At 46.6% G+C, this 23,958-nt stretch overlaps 1 protein-coding gene across 4 annotated transcripts in view; it reads right to left on the reverse strand.

Annotated features, from left to right (window-relative positions):
- Positions 1 to 23,472, reverse strand: part of AKAP13 (A-kinase anchoring protein 13) — a 366,785-nt gene extending 343,313 nt beyond the window's left edge. For 3 of the 4 annotated variants that reach the window (XM_084817349.1, XM_084817347.1, XM_084817350.1), the window contains exon 1: positions 23,032 to 23,472. The gene's annotated coding sequence lies outside the window, so the exon portion shown is untranslated. Of the gene's footprint in view, positions 1 to 21,629; positions 21,746 to 23,031 lie in introns of those variants that run through there. The other variant, XM_084817348.1, reaches the window with a different exon arrangement.
- Positions 23,473 to 23,958: the final 486 nt, after the last annotated feature.

Below are 23,958 nucleotides of genomic sequence, written 5' to 3' on the forward strand. Positions count from 1 at the left end.
ATTTCCCCTTTTCGAGGTTGCAACATATGTGAATCGCATTCTAGGTTCCACTGGCACTTCTACTCAGTGTTAGGGGGGATACTGGTGATATGGGCCCTTGAAGGGGCACCGCAAGTATTTCTCTTTGGTGATGCTTCAGTCATCAGCCAACTATTTAAAACATTTATAACCTTCTTTCCCATAAGCATGAAGCAGCTGAGAATGGGTAAAAATATCACTTTAAAAGGCAACAAGACAAAACCCAAAACATATACACACTCTCCTGCAGAAGAAGACCTAAACAAAATGAGACAAGATGGTGGCAATCACGGACTAGTACAAGCGGAGTGGAAATCACCAGCTGCATTGTTTGTACACAAGGGGCAGTCACAACTCCCTCACTTGTTGGTGAAAGGAAGAAAAAAAAACACCTCCAGAAAACAGCTCAGTTTGAGAATTAGGATCCATTTGGTTCTCCTTTATTTAACAGTTTGGGACGGGTGTCAGTTTGCTCAGAGCGGTCACCTGCTCTAGCCAAGGAGACATTCTTTCGTCCCATTCCTTTTTCTAAAAGTCCATATCTACTTTTCATTTATTTGTTTTCCTTCTTTCACTTGGCTTTGATTATGCAAGCTTTGTGAATTGGTTTTGCGGCAAGCCACAAGGGGAGAAGAGAGGGCCTAGGGAGGAGTAGCAAGGTTAGGAACTCAGCAGTCTTAGTCCAGCATTGATTGGCAGCAGTTCTCCAGGGTCTCAACCAGAGGTCTGTCCCAACCCTACCTGGAGCACAGGCTGAATCTGTGACCTTTTGCAGACAACACATATGCTCTACTACTGACCTATGGTCTCTCCTGTCATTTGCAGAAGTGTTAGGACTGTGGATTTACTCGATGCTGACAGCAGAATGCTACATTGGTTTTGATGTTTTGTAATGGCCTTACTGATAAGTCAGTAACTTAATGACAGAGTAAACAAGCAAAGGGCAATCCATGGTGAAATTAGGGAATCAGAACTAATGGTCAGGGTTTAGAGATTCTAAGACTGGTTCTTGGATATCTTCTCTAATAGAAACAGGCAAGAAAGCAGAAGTAAAATCTAGCCTCACAGCAAAATAGCAACAGCTAGGGAAAAGAACGTGTTTTATGCAAATACTCCGGACTGGTGTGCGCAAGAGAGCTTATCACCCACCTTCACACATCTCTCCTGAGGTTTCACATGCAACACCCTGGCCTTGCCCAAATGCATGTGCTCCATAAACTCCAAGCCCTTATTCTAGGGATGAACGGATCAGTCTGTTTTAGTTCCATGTAAATTTCACATGTGTTCATTCATAAATCCAATCCATCCCACTTCCGCATAAATCTGAGTTTGACTGCATGAAAGTTTGTATGCATTTTGATGTAAAATGCATATTTTTTAAAAGGGCCATGCTGACTGTGGATTAGGAGAGGTGTAGTCAAACACCAGGTTAGCGAAGGCTGATTAAGGAATTATATTCCCAGGTGTCAGAATTGAAAAATACTGATGGCAAGGCCAAGATGACATGAAAACAATATCAGCACATGAACAGGTAGGCCCTCTTAACCTGTGAGCCAGTCTCTTGAACCGAATGCTCAATGCTTCTGAGAACAGCTTCGCACAGCATAATTCTACTTCACCTCTAGGGGTTTTCTTACATAAGACCTAGCATTCTGCAAGAGAAATTGTACCACCAGCGCAGAGCCCAAGACAGCCATTTTGTTATAAAGTTGCTATAAATTATTTGTATTTAAAATGAAGAAGTTGCAATGTACACACAGAACAGGTTTGAAAATTGCTTACAGATGCGGTGCATGCTGGGCTGCCTGGTAGAGAATTCATGTAGGTGTATGCAGAAGGCAGTGCAGATGCAACTTAGAAACAGTGAACACGCAGAAAGTACATCAGGACTTTCAGGTGTATAATGTACCAAGAGTAGCCCCAGTTCAAGAAAGCGTGCATCCTAGGCCTCCCTACCCAATCAACTTTTATAAGTCTGCCCCGGTGAAGATGTCCCACCATTTCAGCCATCCAGAGTCCTTTGCAGCTTCCTTTACTGAACCCTAAGTAGCATTAAGCAACCCAGGGGCATTAATACGCTGGGCCCCCTGCCCCGAATCTATTTCTCAAGGCCCCCCAGATCTATTCTATAAAGCCCTGAGTGTCCATTTTCTCAGCATAATTGCTATGTACGGGCCAATTTTCAAGGGGGGTTTCAGCCGGGAAGAGAAAGGTTAACTCTCTCCTTCCTACATGCTGCACCACACACACACACCAAATCTTTCCCTACATGGGAATTAACTAAAGATTTTATTTTATTTGAGGTTATTTCATTGAGGCATTAATCGGCTGGCTTTGCCTCCTATTAAATTTAAATTTAAATAAATCGTATAAACTATTTTGAAGTTTTCATATATAGATATATAGCATATGCAGATTTTACACAGATTTGTCTCCTATGTCCTTTCAAGTGCCTAGAAACACCCCTGACACAACAACTGAAGCAATATTTCAATGCAGAGTACCAAAGGGAGTTTCTGCACTATGACAAAATAAAAGATCAACGAACTTCCCTATTAGAATTCAACGTCATCAACCACATCTTCAAGGGGGTTTCTAAATTGCTCGGACTTGAATACACACAGGGTGACTCCTGGCCATAAAACAGGCGGGGAACATCTTTCAGACCTGGGGTGGGGGAGATTCCATTTCAGGGAAGCTCTCAGGAACTGCATTCCAGTGGTGTGTGGGGCCAATGCCACCAAAATACCAGCATGTTTTAGCTTAAAGCTCTCAATACCAGTAACTAGGCCTTAGGAGAGGCATTTTAGAATGGGGAAAAACTACACAACACCTGGGAAACCACTAAACAATTGGTGGTCAGAAGAGAGGGGTGGGGCAGAGAAAGGGGCATGGCCTCCTGGGGAAACCCAGATGGCCGGATTTGTCCCCTGGGCCTGAGGTTCCCCACCCCTGCCATAAAACAACCAGAGTGGAAGACTTTCAGCTACCCACGTACACACCCTTAGGAAAGGCCTCTCGACTTCTGAGAACCAAGGAATTTTAAAGATTTATTTATTTATTTGTTTATTTGTTTCATTTCTATACCGCCCAATAGCCGAAGCTCTCTGGGCGGTTCACAAAAATTAAATCCAAACAACACACAATAAAACAAGTTAAAATATACAGAACATTAAAACCACAATATAACAATACAACCACAATAAAACCTAGCAGCAGTGCAAGAGTTTAAAATACAGATTTAAAACAGCAAAGATAAAAAAATCTAGCTAAAATGCTAGAATGCCTGGAAAATAAAAAGGTCTTCACCTGGCGCCGAAAGGAATACAATGTAGGCGCCAGGCGAACCTCACTAGGGAGCTCATTCCAGAGCCGGGGTGCCACAGCAGAAAAAGCCCTCCTCCTAGTAGCCACCCCCCTCACAAAAGAAGCACAAATTTCAACTGTTTGGGGCCTTCGACCTTGACGGACATGAGTAACCCCAGACATTCAAGCAGATTCCACTTCAGCACGGAAAGCTTGTGGAAACATTAACCAGGTGAGGACGGTTGCTAAGCAGTTCCTCTCAACCCCTTGAAAGGGCACGAAGCTGTTTTGGCAACAGGAGGGGGATACATTGCACACTAGTCACACGGTAACTACCAGCATGGCCACCACAAAGAAACTATCTGGGGAATGACGAAAAAGCCAGATCGTTTTGGGAAAGAAAATTATTAGCCAATATTTCTGGAGCATGCCAGAGGAGAAAACGGGCAGGTTCATAAATTGAAGCAGTAACTTGAGGATCCAATTAATGTTCTCCTGCATGGCAGCTTTGAATCAGTACTGAAGAAGCCTCTATCCTGCAAGGATGCAGAGAATTAAAGACTCTGTTATTCTGGTGGGCCTTCCCTTTTTAGAACTCTTGTTCCTTTTGCTGAATCTTGTATACTGTTTGTAAGCTGTGTTGTTTTGAGCTGTGTTGTTCTACTGTTGGAATTTTTTTTGGTTAAATTGTTTTTAGTACAAAAACAACTTTAAAAAATTAAGTTTTGTACTTTGTTTTTAGTTATATGTCGTCTGTATATATTGTCCATATGCTTTTATGTAAATACAGTAGTGTAGTGGCAAATTCAGAATTGCAGGGTCCCTTCATGACAGTCACAGCCACGCCTCCTTCTAAAATTATACAACCTTGTAAGATTACACAATAGAAATGAGCTTTCAGCCACTTTGTCTGGAGTATCTCGTCACCCTAATTCAGAATTATTAAAAGGTCCATTTGAAAAGAAAACACACACACAGTCATATCCAGCAACTTGCTAGAAAATATTATTTGGTTGATCACAGAATCATAGAATAGTAGGGTTGGAAGGGGCCTATAAGACCATCGAGTCCAACCCAACTCAATGCAGGAACCCAAGTCAAAGCATCCCTGACAGATGACTATCTAGCTTCTTCTTGAATGCCTCCAGTGTGGACTAAAAAGGTTAGTCCTTTTTAATTCAAGAAACATAATAATAGCAATAATAATAATATAATCATAGCATATTTATTATTATTATTATGAAGAGCAATTGCAACCAAGTGTGAAGCAATGCCCCATTAAAATAAATGGAACTTAGTCAATGGTGACCCACAACTCCTTTCAGGCTGCAATCCTATACACACTTATTTGGGAGTAAATCCCATTGAACATAATGGTACTTACTTCTGAATAGACAAGCAGGATTGCCCTACAAGGCTACAAGCACAACTACACTCACTAGGGAAGTAAACTGAAGTCCGAATCAGACCACCGTCAGTAGCCACAGATGTAGACAAAACACACTCGAGTGGTGGGTTAGGAACAGACTTTTACTGGAAATATAACAAACTTACATCTCAAGTTAAGCTGGCTGTGGTCAGCATCACTTGCAGGAGGAAGACGGAAGAAGACAGAAAAGTAGAGGGAGGAGACAAAGAAAAGGCAGAAGAGGGCTCTCATTCCCTCCCACCATACTCATATTAAGCCTTCCAGTTCAGGACCTAGTCCCTCCAACATAAACTCCACTGAACACGTTGGGACTTACTTCTGAGTAAACAAACCTAGGATCCTACTGTCAACCAGAGGGGTTGGATCCAACCCCAGGCCCCCTCCTGTGCCTTGAAGGACAAACTTAATGTGCAAATGAACAGCAGGTGAAAATTTTTCACCACATGGTGCTAAAACATGATCCCCTGCTAACATCTGCACATCAAGCCCACTAGAATCCCTCTGCCACACACAGTAAACCCCATGCATAAGCACAAGCAAAAGACAATGGTGGCGGCAGCACCCCCACCCCCCGCTCCTGCCATGGCCAGCAGCCCTGAACGGGTGGCCGGTGCTGCAGGATGACTAGGGCAGCGCCGGGCACACAGGCACAGGGCAGGGACGGGCAGAAGGGTGGGGAAAGAGTCAGGAAGCTGAGGGGCTGGCTGGGGATGGCAGCTGCTCAGGGGGTGGAAGGCAGAGAAGCCAAGAGCGGAGCAGGAGAATAGGGGGTGCCAAGGGGAGGCCGCAGAGCTCCCTCAGGCTCCCTCTCTCGCCCCCTTTGTCTGGCCGGCTCTGCGTGGTAGGCGAGAGGCAGCCGCCAATCACTCGCACTCCCTTCCTCTGCTCCCTCCTCCTCCCGCAGCATCTGCCCCACAGCAGCAGCAGCTGGGGCGGGCTCCAATTAAAGTACAGGAGCGAAGCTTCAGTGCGACCCCAGAGCAATACATCCCTGTGTAAACTTTGTATATCGTTTTTTAACGTTCTAACTTTTGTAAACTGCCCAGAGAGCTTTGGCTATGGGGTGGTGTAGAATTGTAATAAATAAATATATAGAAAATAGAAAAGAACATTCTCCATGTGAGACACCAGAGAACCGCTGCCTGTCAATGTAGGCAATACTGAGCTAGATAGACTAACACTCTGACTCAGTGGTTGGGTTCACACAACATGCTAACCCACACTCAGTGGTTGAGTGTTGAGCCGTGGGTTGCTTGTTAAACTGCAGCTTAGCATGTTGTCCGAACCCAGGACATTTTCCACAGGGTGGCTTGTTAACCATGCAGTGTGGCTTGTTAGGGGCCGCGGTGGCTTAGTGGTTAAGACGCTGAACTGCAGACCGGAAGGTCGGCAGGACAGCAGTTCGAGACCCGAGTGCTGCGTGACGGAGTGAGCTCCCGTCTTCAGTCCCAGCTCCTGCCAACCTAGCAGTTCGAAAGCAAGAAATTGCAAGTAGATAAATAGGTACCGCCTCGGCGGGAAAGGTAACAGCGTTCCGTGCACCTCGGTGTTCAGTCATGCCGGCCACATGACCACGGAAGCGTCTTCGGACAGCGCTGGCTCTTCGGCTTAGAAACGGGGATGAGCACCGCACCCTAGAGTCGGGCACGACTGGTTGGGGACATTTCCTTCCTTCCCGTGGCTTGTTAACCAGCCTGAACAACCCAAAAGCAAACCATGGATTCTCGAGGTGGTTTGTTCAAGAAAAATAAGTCACACTGCATGGTTAACATGCTACCCTGCGGAAAAATGTCCTGGGGTTGGACAATACACTAACCCACACTCAACCACTGAGTATGGGTTAGCATGTTGTGTGAACCCACCGAGTATAAGACAGCTTCCTTTGTTCCAGAAATTGGTGAAGATTTCAGGTGGGTGAGAATCCATGGCTTCCATGACTAACATGAACAAAATGTAAAATATATGTAATAAAACTAACAAATGGGTTTGGCACAGACTTTGGATTGTCTGCTTTCAGAATTTTTTTTTCTCTTCTTTTAATAGACTTAATCATACACTTTTATCAGAAACCATTTACAAAGAACAAGACTCGTTTACACCTATTTTCTCCACAAGCTTCAAATCCATGTTCCAATTTAGTTGAGAAGAAAATATTTGCTTGGATCCTGTGATCAAACAAAAGAGTCACGTAGTTAGAAGTGATTAAAAAAAAAAGGGGTGCAAAGGCATTCATGTTTTAGAAACAGGTACGTTCTCTAGCCCTTGGCTCATGCAAAGTATGTTCCATGTTGACAAACTGCTTCTGCTGGAATACAGCCAGTACAGTTCTTATCACTAACTAAAAGAACACTGAGGTGATGTTTATGGCCTTCTCAAGAAGCATAAAGGTTAACTCCATGGGAGGAACACAGTGAAGAAAAGGTATTTTAATAAAGCTGCTAGACTCGTAAAGGTTGAGGTTGAACCTCTTAAGATAGCCTTGCAAATAAGCCTCCAAAAGTTACTAGCCTGCACACACACACAAAAACCCTACCTTGCTGGGGTCTGGCCAAGGAGGGATGAAGAGCTGTATTTCTATGTTGGGCACAGAGGTAGGGCTTCCTTCCTCTAGCAACCCACTCAGTTTCTATGCTGGCTGCAGAGGAGGGATGGAGGTCTCCTACCTCTCCTCCAACAGTGCACTTACTCACCTGCATGTAATTCCTGATCACCGATGGCTATCAGGCTAGTACCTAAATGCAAGGCTGCTCTAAGAGGTGTTTCAGGTGACTTTTGGTTTCATTCAGACCTATGAAACAGCTCACAAAAGTTACTAGCCTACAAAAAAGTCATTCTCAGACTGTTTAGAGGCTAGTCATCGGCTAAGAGATCTGCTAAGAGGAGTGAGCCAGCAGAGGAACAAAGATGCTAATAACCTGCGAAGAGTGACTGGTGTAGGGATGGACTGCTCCCTCCCTCTTTTGCCAACCTGCTCACTCACCTGCATATAATTCCTGGTTGCCTATGGCGACCAGGCTAGTGCTTAATGAGAAGGCTGGTTTAGGGCATGATCCTATGATGTTTAGACCGAAAAAAGTCCTGCAGTTCTTAGCATTCATAAGCCAGCATGGGAGCTGTAGGACTTTTTTTCTGTCTAAACATGCATCAGCTTGCACCCTTAATTGTTTAAGTTTTCCAAAGGTAGCCCTGTCAGTCTACTGCACCAAGAACAACAAAGAGTCTAGTGGCACCTTCACAGAATCATAGGATTGGAAGGGGCCTACAAGACCATCGAGTCCAACCCCCTGCTCAATGCAGGAAGCCTGATTCCCAGGCGGTCTCCCATCCAAGTACTAACTAGGGCTGACCCTGCTTAGCTTCCGGGATCAGACAATATCAGGCACATCCAGCCCCTTGCTTAAAGACTAATCATTTATTCTGGCATAAACTTTTGCTTATGCCAGAATAAATGCATTACTCTTTAAGGTGCCACAGGGCTCTTTGTTATTTTAACTGTTTAAATTACTGCTAGAGACAAAGATTTCTTCTTTTAAAAGACTGCAGTGCAAATAGTTTGATCTCTTGGGCTATTGTTGGCTGGGAATTATGGGAGTTGCAGTCCAGGACATCTGGGGGGGGCATTAGCTGCCTTATATAAAAGACCACAGCTGCACAGGAACATTTGAACCCAGACATTAGCAGTCCCACCTGATCCACCTTTTTTTTACATCCAGTTGGACCAATAAATCCATCAGATCAGTCAATCCGCTGGTGAGTCATCAGCAGCCCAACATCCAACTTTTTTTAAAACAAAGTTTTAATGAAGTTTAAATTTCATCATAAAATTGATAAACACCACACCTATAGCGTTTGTACAAATTCATTATCTCTAAATATCTCATGGCTGACCATAATTGTGTACCAAGTGTTAAATGTTATACGACTCCATTAAAATTTATGGCTGAGCGTTAAATTGCACGAGAGCATTCCAATACTTTATAAATATACTTTCTTACTTGATAAATGTATAACCCATCCCGTCTGCCTTCTCTTAACTTTAATCATATTCGTTATGTATACTGCATCCCAAACTCTTAGCCAAAGTGGTACTGATGGTGGATCCATTCCTCCACCTACCCCCAGTCATTATGTATATAAAGAACAGCAAACTCATTCTTTAAGTATGGAAACCTATGTTACCAAAATGGCACGATCCAGGCTAGAGATGTGAAGTCCTGGGGAAAAAAAAAACAGAAAAAAGTGTATGGGGGGGGAGGAGAGAGCGAGAGCGAGAGCCCAGAAAGAAATTCCCTGTTGTTTTACAGGAAATTTGAGAAAATTTGGTGGGTTGTCTGAATTTTTCTGGTTTTCCCCCAGTTTTTTTCCCCAAGCCTTCACATGTCTAAACTGCGCACAAGAGGGGCCTTAGAGGAACCTACGGGTTGCAGAACCACAAAAGAACCCTAAAGAGGGGAGGGAACCAAAAAACAGCCTAATGAGATCATGCTCAGAGGCCACAGAACGCTGACTGGGGGGGGGGGGAGACAGAAAATCAGGAGGAGGAATCGAATACAGCATCATCCAAAAGGACATGGCTGGCATGGAAGGTAACCCAGAATCCTCTGCCGTATGCAACAGCTCCACACCAGACAAGGATCAGTTCCTCCTCAGGTAAATGAACATGGAACATATGCCTCAAGTCAGGAGGTTTAGAGACCAGTGCACTACAGTCCAAAATAACACAACACCAGCACACCGTAACCCTTTCACGTGGAGGAAGAGAGAAAGCACAGTGGTGTAGGGGGAGAAAAAGACCTGCGAAGTGTCTTTATACTTGTTTTGAAAATGTATACTGGCACATGGGGAGGGCAGGGGGACTGGCCTCTCTGCTTTTTCACAATGTCTCTGCTTTTTCCTTTCTGTTTCTGGAATGGGAGTTATTAGCATGGGAAAGAATGGCGGACAAGACTTTCGGGCAAACTACTGAACCCTACTCCCTTCCCCGCACTCCAACAGTTTATTAAGCATTCAGGACACAGACCAGGTTCCGCCTGCTTACAATTTGAGATTCCATGCCAGGTTACAAGTTTTTCCAGTTCCACTACATCTCCTTTCTAAAGTGTAATAATTCAGTTTTTCCTTTAAAAACACACACATACACACACACCTCAAGAAAAGGAGGGAGACGTTTCTCTCTCCATCCGCTTTGTATACCAATGGAGCGAAATACTCCACAGCTCAGGAGCCAATGGAATCAGACTTCTCACCGGGTTTTTCGAATTGCCGCTCCATATGTTAACAGAGAATCTATCCTACACTTGCCAGGACCACAAGCCAAGTGATCAGGTGAACTATGATAGCAAGCGCCCACCAGTATCAGTAGGATTCAGTAATCCCCTGGGGTACTCAGTACCAATGGTGGAACTACATGTTATAAGGAATATAACATTCTTAAGGAGCGCCTCCAGCAACACCAGACAGGCCGCTTAACAAGATCAGCCTCGGATGGCCTTCACTCTGTCCCATCAGCCAGGACAGTTAGACTGGTGGGGACGAGGGAGAGGGCCTTTTCTGTGGTGGCCCCCACTCTGTCGAACTCCCTCCCTAGGGAACTTCGCCATGCCCCCTCTTTAATGAGCTTCCACCGTGCATTAAAAACGTGGTTGTTCAGGCAGGCATTTGGGGTGGGTTAGGGTATTTTAGAAAACATTTTTATTGTAGAATTTTATTGTTTTAAACTGTTTTATTGTACGCTGTACATCGCCCAGAGTGGCTGGGTGACCAGCCAGATGGGCGATTAATAAATTTAATAATAAATTTAATAATAAAAAAATAAATCTGGCCGAAAATTACCGTACAATTTGCCCTGTGTAATATGTACCTCGTGGCCTGTAAGCAAAGCCTCAGTGATATCAAGTCAAAAGAGGAGTTGAATTACACAGGTGGGAAAAACTCAACACAGGGCTGCTGTTTTAGGTGGCAGCCGGCGTTTCTAAAAAAAAGTAATAGTCTCACCCTAACTCACCTTTACAAAGAGGTTGTGTAAGACAGAAATCAGTGCTATGCCAAAAATTTCTTCCACATTTTTTCAACCATTCTCATTCTATTATTATTATTATTATTATTAGCATTTCTGTAGTGCCCCACAGCCGAACTCTGGGCAGTTTACAAAAGTTAAGGTACTTTTCTATCAAATCGTAATTGCTTTTGAAAAATGTTCAGAGGAGAAGAACTTCATGAAGAAATTTTCATAGGTGGAATTCAGGGTTCATCTTACTTATGAGGTAGATAAAGAGTAAGAGTGTGAGTATCTTGTCTTTCATTGTACAAGCATCCCTCTGGCAGCCTCCCTGGCTTCCTGCACTTCAACTTAAGCCTAGGGGAAGACATCATAAAGTAACTCCTTCCTCACAGGGCTTTTTCCAATCAGGAAGTGTGGGCAGCCAGGGAGGCAGTAGAGTGATGGAGAGATGTATAATAGGATGAAAAAACACAAAAAGCACCCACGGCCGCCTTGCAATGATAAGGTAAGTTCAAAAATTCTATCAAAACAGTGGCTGCACAAAACCCAAAAGCCTTTAGGAAAAAAGAGAGACGCTGTGCTACAACCACTGCTAATGGTGAGCCCCACTCTGAGAAACTGTTGGAGGATTTCTCCTCATCCTAGAGAAATTATGTGAAAAGACCTCCCCAGACTCTCTGCCCACAAATAGGGTACAGAATTTCAAGAGGTCATTTACCCACGCCCATAACAGGAACAGAGAAACCCAATATATGCCATTCTCTGCCGTTCTAATAACTGAGGGGTGGAGGCACACCAGTGCATGCAAACAAGAAGAAGACAAAACTGATCAAAATATATATTAACGGGGTAGGGAACCTGTGTCTCTCCAGATACTGTTGGACTACAGCTCCATAATCCCTGACCACTGGCCATTCTAGCTGGAGCTGGTGAGAGTTAGACTCCAACAACATTTGGAGAGCCACTGATATCCCAACCCTATATTTATATTATGTAATAAATATTGCATATTTTGTATTCATTTATTAATTTTAACGCCTCATTTAATAATCTTGGGTGCTTTAGAATAATGAAAAAATACAAATAAAATTACAATAAAATCAACAATATAAAACTAAGAGGCGTGCTAACACAGCATGAAATACAGTATCATATGGCAGGAACTAAGATAATAAACAACAGTGCAGGGACTAAGATAATAGTAGTTTAATATTATAGTAACCAAGGCATTGCACAACCACAGAAATGCAATCAACATCTTAAGAACCTCAACTTTTTAAAACAACAAAAAATGAACTTCACCATACCCAGTCTTCTAAAACAATGCATTACAAAACAGGGGGAAACAATCTAATTGCAACCATTCCCAGAAGAAGTGTGATCAGCCATTTGGAACAGTTCCCCTGTGAGATTTCCGAGCATTGATCTGTTATCTTGAAGTGTCTTAAAGTTGTGCCATTCTGGTATTTTGCACCAAAAAGCCTGTGATAGATTAAGTAAAACAGAGGGCTGGAAGCCATATGGAGAACTGGGAACATACTCACACATCTGGTGGGGATGACCTGCCATCCAGAATTTCTTGGTCATCAAAAAATAAAGAGATAAAAATTTCCTATTGCATCTTCATCCTCTCACAATGCTATTGGATTAGACTGATGAGGAAAATGCTTCATGCAATTACAGGAAATTGATCAAACTTAAGTTCAGTGCAGGACACATGTTGATCACTCAACATACGAAAGACAGCAAGCCCTTTAATATAAGGAATGGATATCCATAACTAAAGGCACAATCATATACATGATTAGACAGAAAAAAGTCCTACAACTTCCAGCGGGCCCCAGCCACTAATCCACATTTTTCTTCACACTCTCAAAGAACTCTAAAAAATCAGTAAAACTGTACTTATCTTTGCAGAAGCCGTGCTGATTCTTCTTTTAGCAAGATTTGACCTTCTGTATACTTGATAATTTTATTTTTAATCAACTTACCTGTCTATCCGGGGCCATTTCTCCATCTGGGTCACACATGATGGATATACTCTCTCAACGACGGACAAAATTTGGATGGCAAATAAAAAAATTCTCACTTACAAGGTTGGTGACCATTAATAGAATACTTGGACACAGAACATATACTTGTTAATGGAGATCTGTGTTTTGCTTTTTGACAATGATCATGTGTAAACACTGGTTGAGCAATAGGGGTGGTAGGGAGGGCAAGGTTATTTTGTTTTGTCCTGAAGTGTTAAAATATAGTTTTTCTTAAGTATAAAGAGATTTGGAAATGCACTGAAGCAGAGTGATGGGTGATCAGGGCTTTCGTGGAGTAGTGGAACTTCTGAATTCTGCATAGCTCTTTGCCCATCCCAACAATTAACAGAAGCAGAAAAATGCACTCAAGTCATAAATGTGAACTTCCTTTACTTGCACAGATTGCTGGATTCAGCTTCTCTCAGTGCAGGACTTGGGCAACCTATACAAATGTTTGATCTGGTCAAAGAGTTTACACAGCCCATAGGAAGGGAAATGTGTAAATACACCCTTTGTTGATGCAAAGGAAGCTATTTTGTATGAATGCAAAGCCACGGCACAAGGTAGCATGAGAACACCAGGCTCTGTTCACCTGTAGTAAGAACTGACTCCAGGTGAACAGGCAGGGAAGGCCTACAAAAGTTGCCCCTTCCTCCCTTATGGCAAGTTATTTGAGGCCTGGGTGCATGTAAGCAAGCAAGCAGGCAAGCCAGTAAAACGCATCATGAATTAATAACTTCTGCAGCCTTAAGCCTCGCTTAAACATGACTCCAGGTACATTAACTAAAAGTTTGCTGCTTTGTTTGATTAAAACACTGACATTTATCAGGACAAGGGTCAAGAAGCAACAGTAAGAACCAGACATGGAACAACCGATTGGTTCAACATTGGGAAAGGAGTATGACAAGGCTGCATATTGTCACCCTGCTTATTTAACTTATATGCAGAGTACATCATGAGAAACGCCGGGTTGGATGAATCACAGGTCGGAATTAAGATTGCCGGGAGAATGATCAACAACCTCAGATACGCAGACGATACCACGCTAATGGCAGAAAGCAAAGAGGATCTAAAGAGCCTCTTGTTGAGGGTGAAAGAGGAGAGTGCAAAAGCTGGTTTGAAATTCAACATTAAAAAAACGAAGATTATGGCATCCGGCCCCATCACTTCCTGGCATATGGAAGGGGAAGACTGTAGCCATGAAAATGGTTACAGCGGTGACTGTAGCCATGAAATTAAAAGACGCTTGCTCCTTGGGAGAAAAGCTATGGCAAACCTAGACAGCATAGTAAGAGGCAGAGACATCACCTTGCCGACAAAGGTCCATCTAATCAAAGCTATGGTTTTCCCAGTAGTAATGTATGGCTGTGAGAGCTGGACTATAAGGAAGGCTGAGCACCGAAGAACTGATGCTTTCGAACTGTGATGCTGGAGAAGACTCTTACGAGTCCCCTGGACTGCAAGGAAGTCAAATCAGTCAATCCTAAAGGAAATCAAGCCTGAGTGCTCATTGGAAGGACAGATACTGAAGCTGAAGCTCAAATATTTTGGCCACCTCATACGAAGAGAAAACTCTCTGGAAAAGACCCTGATGCTGGGAAAGACTGAGGGCAAAAGGAGAAGGGGACGGCAGAGGATGCGATGGCTAGATAGCATCACTGATGCAATGAATATGGACTTGAGCACGCTCCGGGAGAGAGTGCCGGACAGGAAGGCCTGGCGTGCTATGGTCCATGGGGTCACGAAGAGTCGGACACTACTGAACGACTGAACAACAAATTTATCAGGACTCAGAGATTGCCTTCTGATAATATTCTGCAGTCTCCTCTGTTGAAATTGGACCCTGGGTACATTAATATTATTCGGCCTGCTCAGTATCATGTACAATGCAGGCTGCCATCTCTTGCAATTCCAACATGATCACATCAGGAAACCATGGCCTGTGCATGCACAATGTTGCCGTGCTAATATTGCATGCATAGGTGCTAACAATCCCGATGGTACATGATGCCAAGTATGCAGAACTCCGAATGGATCATTGTTTTTAAAACATACAAACTCCCAGAGTCACACTTAAAACACAGAGTATTACCAGAAGGCTACCAGCAAACTCCAATAAAAATGACTCTGGTTAAATGGAATAAAAATAGGGCAAGTTCAGTTAAGCCACAAAGCAATTTATTAGTGTATTTTCTAATACTCAGAACATCACAGATCCCACAATATTTGTTTTTGGCACCTACTTTTCAAGCCACATTTTCAATACTTCACTACAAGACCGAAGAGCAACAGGAAGTAATGCTCAAGGCTTGAAACAGCTGTGGCCACCTGGCCCAGAGAAGACCAAGAGCAGGGCTGTTACTAAGACACCATGGAGTCAGAGAGCCAACATGGAGCGGTCGAGAGAATGTTAGACTTAAGACAAGGGAGATTCTGATTCCATTCCCTGTAGCTTGTGTAGTTCACCAGGCGGCTGTGGGCCCATGTCGCACACAATCAGCCTGACTTATCTCACAGGGATGTTGTAAGGATAAAGGAGAGGACACCTTGCATTCCATGCTAAGCTCCTTGAAGGGTTGAAGGTGGGATAAAAATCTAGTAAAAGTTAATTTATATATTTGTTGCATTTATAGCCTGCCTTTTTTTCCTCTTGGAAGGAACCCAAGGCGGCGTACATGGTCCCCCTCCTCTTCATTTCATCCTCACAACAACCCTGTGAAGTAGGTTAGGCTGAGAGCCAGTGACTGGCCCAAGGTCACCCATGGCAGAGTGGGAACTAGAACCCAGGTCCCCCGAGTCCCAGTCCAACAGTCTAACCACTACACCACACTGGTTCACCTCCATTGTCACAATAAGCTTTTGGAATATTCCAAAGGAGCTACGGATGAGCCATAGGGAGTGGGAGTAATACTACAATGATTCCACTACTTTCCTCTGTAGCACCTTGTACTGGTCAGCATCAGGGACAAAACACTAGGTAAAATGACCACTGCTATGTGTCAATAACGTGGTTATTAAGTACTAACGATGCCATGGGGGGAAAGCCATCACAACACACACACACACACCCTGAAATGAACAGGAACCGCGCAAGCACCTTTAAACAATTACACCAGCACTTACAGAAAGAAAGCATTTCCTTGGCTCCGGCTGAGGGTTTTATAACTCATATCCCCCCTAAATCCTCCGCCAACACTGCACAACGTCATCTTCACAATGCTCATTTTACAGATACGAAGTGGCAAACAGCTAAGAGCAATTTGCTCAGGGGGACCCAGCAAGTCCAGGACTTGAGCGGAGCTTTTAAAAACACATTTACACATTTACAGCCCATCTTTTCAGCAGCTGCCCCATTTTGGTAGCCTTCCAAGAAAGAAAGAAAGAAAGAAAGAAAGAAAGAAAGAAAGAAAGACAGACAGACAGACAGACAGACAGACAGACAAGCAACCACCACCACCCTCTTTGTACAGACTGGGGGGGAAAGCATGCGCAAAATAATGCTGCAGTATGAAAACCTCTCATGTGCATAAAACAACGCGAACCACTAGATATGCACTTCCCTTCCCTCGAACTCATGCTGTTAACCACTAGATATGCACTTCCCTTCCCTCGAACTCATGCTGTTATATTTTGCAAAACAGTTTCAAGAATCTAAATGAGAGACCAGCAGCTGAATACCCCCAGGCCAAATCTGACTGCTTGAGGAGTTCTGTCTGACCACTCCCCCTTTTGCCCACCAAGAACCAAAAAGAAGGCACAGAGAAGTTGACCTCCATGGCAAAAGAACTTGCTAACTTTATGGGGAAGAGCTTAAAGCAACATGCATCTCTCCCCACTCACTCTTTTTGTTTCAAACACAACAAAAAGTCTTGTGGCATCTTAAAGATTAACAATTTTATTTTGGCATAAGCTTTCATAGATAAGTCCAGTGTCCACAAAACAAGACTCTTTGTTGTTTTTGCTGCAAAGACTAACACAGCTATCCCTCTGGAAAACGGTTACAAAGGATGGCATCTCTTTTCAAAGTGGACCTCAAGGAAATATACTGCCTGGTTACTGCATCTCACTCACAACAATGCAAATTAAGGCAAGCTGTACAAAACCAATACATATTCTCTGTCAAGAGGGGAACAGTTCAAAACTCAAAACGAGTTGTCCAAAAACAGAAAGCCATATAATTCCCCTCACCCTTCCGGTTTTTGGAATGGTCCAATTGCAAATATCCACAGTTTCCAAAACACAAGAATTCGCACAGCTGAAGGCAAGTGTCAAAAACACAGCTCATAATCAATGTACAGCCTTAAAATACTTCCACTGCCATCATATCTCCTCCAGACCTATTTTTACATTACAGGGCTGGAGGGAGAATTTCAGGCAATCAACACATGCTGATGTTTTCTCAGCGGTATAGCTGAAACCAACTTAGCAAGTCAACATCCTGGCATATCTGAAGTTATACGATACTATGGTCCCATGAAAGGAATACAGTATAGTCGGACAATGCCAACAGTTGGCATGCGCGAGAGAGAGAGAGAGAGAGAGCGCGCGCGCAACATGGAGAACTCCAATGGACAAACTGAAGTCAGACAAAACATGCAGAACCCAACAGAACCCATCTCTGCTAATCCCAGCTCCTTTGTAGGAGTATTCCGGGGCAACAAAGGTAAAAACAGGCATGACTGGGAAACACTGCTGATGCTGTGGCCACAAACTTCTTTATTCTGCTACCACTAGCTTCCTTATCCTCAGTGCCTCCGGGCCTCCCCCCCCTACACAGCATACATTGGGGTGGATCCCAGAGGTACTGAGAATAAGCGAGTTGGCTGCAGCTATCCTGAACCCACCACTTCCCTTCACAACACCCGTGGTTAAGTTCATAAGGATGCCTGAACTCTGTCTGAATTTTGCCACCGCCTCCGTTGAGTTCCCCTGCAAATGACCCTTCTCGCTCACTGTCCTCCCCATGAAAACTAGTCTTCCCAGCCCGCCAAACAGCTGACTGGCAGGCTTGTGGGAGCACACAGAACAATACATAGGGAGGGTCTTCCCCATGAGGCATCATCACCATGAAAATCACATTCCCCACAGCAGTGCGTGTGTGAGGGAGTGTGCGTGTGCGTGCGTGAGAGAGAGAGAGAGAGAGAGAGAGAGAGAGAGAGAAGTAAGCCCCTCTGTTGCTAGCTGCCACTGACCCCCATATCCCCCAGCAAGGCCGGCCCTACCATTAGGCAGATTGAGACAGCCGCCTCAGGTGGTAGATGCTGGGAGACGGCCTGCCCTGTGCCGTACTGCTGTTGAAGGAAAGTTCACCTACCAGTCCAGTTGGTGTCTGTACATAGAAAGGGAGGAGGCAGCCTCTTGTTCTTTGCCTCAGGCAGCAAAATGCCTTGGACCGGCCCTGGCCTGCATAAAGCTTTGGGTGGGCTTACCAAGGAGACACTGACGGGGTTCACACAACACGCTAACCCACACCCATCGGCTGAGTGTGGGTTGTTGTTGAACTGTGGGTTATCGTGTTGTCCAAATGCAACACGTTTTCCACAGGGTGGCTTGTTAACCATGCAGGATGGCTTTTTTTCTCGAACAAGCCACCTTGAGAACACATGGCTTGTTGTTGGGTTGTTCAGGGTAGATCACAAGCCACCCTGCGGAAAATGCGCTGTGTTCAGACAACCTGATAGGCCACGGTTCAATAACAATCCATGGTTCAACAACAACCCACACTCAACCACTGCGTGCGGGTTAGCGTGTTGTGTGAATCCAGTCATGGGGGGATCCACTATAGGACATTGCCCAGGGCCCCATTAAACCTGATGCCAGCTCTGATAGCATTGCCCAACACATCTTGAGGGCTGCAACAAGCCTATTTTAAAGGGAGCTTCCTATGTGACTCTCTCTCTCTCTCTCTCACACACACACACACCCCTCCCCACCAAGCCCTCAGAAAAAGCAAACTCAGACCTCAGCTCTAAAGACCCCAAAGTCAATTCCAGCTGCAATCTGAACTTCAATGGGGAAGAAAGTGCCATTGACGATCATGGGACTTCTTTCTGAGTAAACATGCAAAGGATTGCACTGTTCATATGACTCTCTACACATTTACACAGAAACTGTAGAAGCCACTGGGTTTGTTTTTCTAATTTGGCATATTCACAATTGTGGGACAAATATATTTCGCTAAAAACAATAGTGTGATTGGCATGCCATTGTTGCTTAAAAGCCAAACTCAAATAAAAAACGTAGATGTCCTCTTGACAAAACACAACCAACAGTTTAGAAAGACAAAAGAAACTAACTAACAAATGAAGACCAAAAAGCCAAGCAATAGCACTGGATATACGACTTTGGGCAGGCCCTGGCTTACAAAAAAATCAGAAGTGGTTTTAAAAGTAATTTCCATACACTAGAGATGCATGGCATGGCATTCACTTCTTTACTATTTATTGCCTCTCCACCTACCCGTGTGTTTCCGGTACATGGTTGTACATGCTTTCTGCTCAAGAGATTTACCCACAGAAACCTTGCACAGTATGCATTTGATCAGGAAACATTCAATCAACTGTGTGTGTCTTTTTTATGGAGTCTCCGATGCACTTGATCAGGAAACATTCAGTCAACCTCTTCCCTCCCTCCCATCCAAAATACCAATTTAAAAAGAATTTTAAAAAGGAAGTGTGTGTGTGTCTATGTGCGTACACCGAGCCCTTCAGGCTTGTAGCATCTATTTTTGGTGACTTACTATAAATCACCCAGAGATCTACCAGTATATCCAGATCTATCTTCTGCCCCACTGCCTTAGGTGCATACCAAAATTGATGACCATCGATTAAAAAAAAACCTGAAGGGGACTTGCAGGTTAAGGCAATAGCAGGAACTACTACAATCCAAAACAGAACTTGGGGGATGGGGGGAGGGAGGGAGGAAGGGAGGGAGGGAGGAAGGGAGAAGATCCACAGTATACTGGCTTCATGTTACAAGAGAGGTGGAGTTTCAACAGAGTTTGTCCTTCCTCCCAGCATCTCAAAGGCATTCATTTTTTGTTCATGTATTTTTAAAAGCTTCCCGATTTCCCCTACAATGTAAAAGACTACTTGCAAAGCTCCAGGAGTGAAGTTACAAGGCTGCATGTTAAATGAAGCCCTAAAGGCCCAGATGTTACAGCACACTGAGGTTTGGAGACAGAATATTAGACAGAAAACATTTGGAAGGCGCAGGGCGGGGAGAAGAGAGACAGTAACTCTGCAGGCCACCCCTGAGGGGAAAGGAAGAAACTGGTCTGGAAGGGGGGGGGGGGTCTTTAGACAACCAGGATCTCTAAGTCAGCCAGCACTTCATCTCAAAGACAATTCTGCTCTTGCAATGATGCCATAGCTCTGTGGGAAAGACCACACCACCATGTGTCCACACTAGCACATGGTGGGACTCATCAGGCTCATACAACACACTGTGTCCCTAAAACGTTGGAGACTCCAGCTCCATAGAAAAGACGCACACAGTGCAGGTAAATAGCTGGGAAGCCTGGTCAGCCCCAAAGCACAGAGACATACAGGGTGCAAAGACACTGGATGCTTCCGAACACTTTTTTTTAACTGTGCAATTGCCTTAAGGGTCCAGGCAACATCTTCCAGTTGTAATCTTCCTGCGTTTTCACACTGCTTCCTCCGTCTTTTTCCTTGCCAGCAAAAGATCCTTGAGGAGGAAAAGACAAAATAGCTGCACAGTGTCTTCTGATCTGTAGCGCTTAGAGCCCTCCATCAGGAAGCATCCACTGTGGAGCTATTCTTTTCTTCCTAAACAGACTTTGCGAGGAAAGAAAGAAAACAAAAGAAGATGGAAGAAGCGGTGGGAAAACTCCGTAAAATTCTGCAAACAAGGCAAGGCGACTGCGTGACAGAGGCCTGGAAGCTGCCACCGTTTCAGAGCATAACGCTGCACTGTACCAGCCGTATCATCCACAGCCCCCATGGGACAGCCCCCCTCACCCTGGTGTCCTCCAGATGTGTTGGACTACAACTCCTATCTTCCCATACAGCCGCACAAATAGAGCCACACACATCCAAGCCAAGAGAAAGAACACTTTCGAAACCACCTCCCACGCTGCGAAGCCCGCGATTTCCCCCACATACAACACTTCCAAGGACTCGAGGATTTGCAGGAAGGGGTAGGGAAGGCTTGGGGAGGGAAACGCTTCATTTTATATACGAGCCACATAAAGCGAAGGGGGGCAGCGCGGCCCCTTCCCCACCTCCGGCAGCCTTTTGCAAAGCATCGCCCTGGCTTCCTCAAGCCACTCAAGATTTGTAACTTTATGTGCGCTCGTCTTGGAGTAAAGCCACATTGGGGGGGGGGGGTGTTTAACTTCTGAAGAAACGCATCTAAGGCCCAGCTGCAAGGGGCTTTTGCGGGTAGGAGGGGAGCCCCACGAGGGCAGCCAAAGCAAAGCCCCTCCCCACTCAGAGGGAGGTCACCAGGCACGCAGAGGGGGCCCTGCTCCCCCCCACCCCACTTTTGCAAGACATCCATCGTCAGCTTCACACTTAGGGGCCACCTAGAAAATGGCACACTTTTAAAAGGGGGGTTAAAAACGAAACCACATTCTCCCCCCCCTCGTCCCCAAACGCACATAGTTGGCACACTTTCCTCCCCTCCCCTCCCCTCCCCTCCCCACCACCACCACCACCACCAGGCAATCCCCTCTTGGACGCCCCCCCCGCCCCTCCACCACCCCCACTCCCCGCTTCATGCAAGGCAGAATTAGAGGCGGCCCCCCGTCGCACTGCACACGCACACGCACACACACACACACACACGCTCTCACGCAATCGACGGGTCGAGGAGGGACCTGTTGTTCCCGCTGCACGTGCAATCGCCCCTTCTGCCTTCTTGACTCGGGATTCACGGCCAGGCCCCCCGGGGCAAAGGGGCCGCCGCTGCCGCCGAAACAAACCAGCGCGCAACAGGATTACAACGGCGCGGCCCGATCCTAGGCCAAGTTTCCTCCTCCTCCAACTCAGCGACAAAAAAGTTCCGCCCGGCCGGGTTCAAGGCGGCCTGAATCCTTCATGAAGTTAAGTAAGGTTTTGCAAAGAGGCTCTAAAGCAGCCCCGATCCTAGGCAAGCTTTGCTCGGAAGGAAGCACGTCTCGATCCTAGGCAGGCTTTGCTCGGAAGGAAGCAAGCCCCGATCCTAGGCAGGCCTTACTCAGAAGGAAGCAAGCCCCGATCCAAGGCAGGCCCCGATCCTAGGCAGGCTTTGCTCGGAAGGAAGCAAGCCCCGATCCTAGGCAAGCCTTACTCAGAAGGAAGCAAGCCCCAATCCTAGGCAAGCCTCACTCAGAAGAAAGCCCCGATCCTAGGCAAGCCCCGATCCTAGGCAGGCCTTGCTCGGAAGGAAGCAAGCCCCGATCCTAGGCAGGCCTTGCTCGGGAGCAAGCCCCGATCCTAGGCAGGCTTTGCTCGGAAGGAAGCAAGCCCCGATCCTAGGCAGGCCTTGCTCGGGAGCAAGCCCCGATCCTAGGCAGGCTTTGCTCGGAAGGAAGCAAGCCCCGATCCTAGGCAGGCTTTGCTCGGAAGGAAGCAAGCCCCGATCCTAGGCAGGCCTTGCTCGGGAGCAAGCCCCGATCCTAGGCAGGCTTTGCTCGGAAGGAAGCAAGCCCCGATCCTAGGCAGGCCTTGCTCGGAAGGAAGCAAGCCCCGATCCTAGGCAGGCCTTGCTCGGAAGGAAGCAAGCCCCGATCCTAGGCAGGCCTTGCTCGGGAGCAAGCCCCGATCCTAGGCAGGCTTTGCTCGGAAGGAAGCAAGCCCCGATCCTAGGCAGGCTTTGCTCGGAAGGAAGCAAGCCCCGATCCTAGGCAGGCCTTGCTCGGGAGCAAGCCCCGATCCTAGGCAGGCTTTGCTCGGAAGGAAGCAAGCCCCGATCCTAGGCAGGCTTTGCTCGGAAGGAAGCAAGCCCCGATCCTAGGCAGGCCTTGCTCGGAAGGAAGCAAGCCCCGATCCTAGGCAGGCTTTGCTCGGAAGGAAGCAAGCCCCGATCCTAGGCAGGCCTTGCTCGGAAGGAAGCAAGCCCCGATCCTAGGCAGGCCTTGCTCGGAAGGAAGCAAGCCCCGATCCTAGGCAGGCCTTGCTCGGGAGCAAACAGGAGAAACCTAAGTTCTCCTTGCACGCGACGCGCCACGTTCTCCCCAACTAGCAAGAGACACGGGGACGGACAGGCACACGCACACCCAAGTTCCCCCCTTCGCTCACCACGGTGCCCGCCGCCGGGGAAGCGCCGCTCTCGCTCTCTCGCCGCAAGAGGAGGGGAAGGCGAGGCAGAGGCTTCAGCATCCGCGCCGGGCAGTCGCGGGTGGAAATGGCCGCTCGCACGGCCCGCCGCTGCTGGTGCCGCGCGCCTGCGAGGCTGCGGCTCCGTCCGGGACCCGAAGCGCTCTGCGCTGCCCCCTCCCGCCCCAGCCAGGCAGCCAGGCAGGCAGGCAAGACGGCTGGCGGGCTGGCTGGCCGGCTGCGCTCCAGCCCGGTGCGCCTGCGTCGCAAGCAAGCGCGTGAAAGAGGACTTGAAAAAAAGGGAAGGGAAGGGAAGGGAAGGGAACTTGCGAGGAGGAGGAGGAGGAGGAGGAGGAGGGATTCCTTTTTTTCCCCGGCGCAGCCAAAAGGGGCGCCACCACCGCCACCTGTTGGACCGGGCGCTCAGCGCAGCTTCCGAGCCCGCGACGGGCCTCCTCTTCTGACCCTGTCGGCTTGCAGGGCTTCCCCCACCTTTTGGGGTCGGGGGCAAGGCTGCAAGTTTGAACAAGTGTCCTGGGCACTGTCACAAGATGGCTGCCATGGGGGGTGCTTTTAAGGAACATCGGACGCTGCCTTATACCGAGTCAGGCACCTGGTCCAATGGCTACTAGTCCTGACGGCTATTACGTTGCCTCCAGTCTCAGAGGCAGTCTGCCTGTGCATGCCAGTTGCTGGGGAACATGGGCGGGGGGGGGGTTGCTGTTGCACTCGTTGTCCTGCTTCTGGGTTTCCCGCAGGCAGCTGGTTGGCTGCTGTGTGGACAGAATGCTGGACTAGCTGGACCCTTGCTTTGATCCAGCAGGGCTCTTCTTATCCCCATCTAGCCCAGCATTGCCGACGCTGACTGGCACACTGTGGACAGAATGCTGGACTAGCTGGATCCTTGCT

The sequence above is a fragment of the Heloderma suspectum genome, chromosome 11 (genome assembly GCF_057233095.1).
Source record: "Heloderma suspectum isolate Gila_16-S chromosome 11, 16-S_ref, whole genome shotgun sequence".
In the NCBI taxonomy this organism is placed as follows: Eukaryota; Metazoa; Chordata; class Lepidosauria; order Squamata; family Helodermatidae; genus Heloderma; species Heloderma suspectum.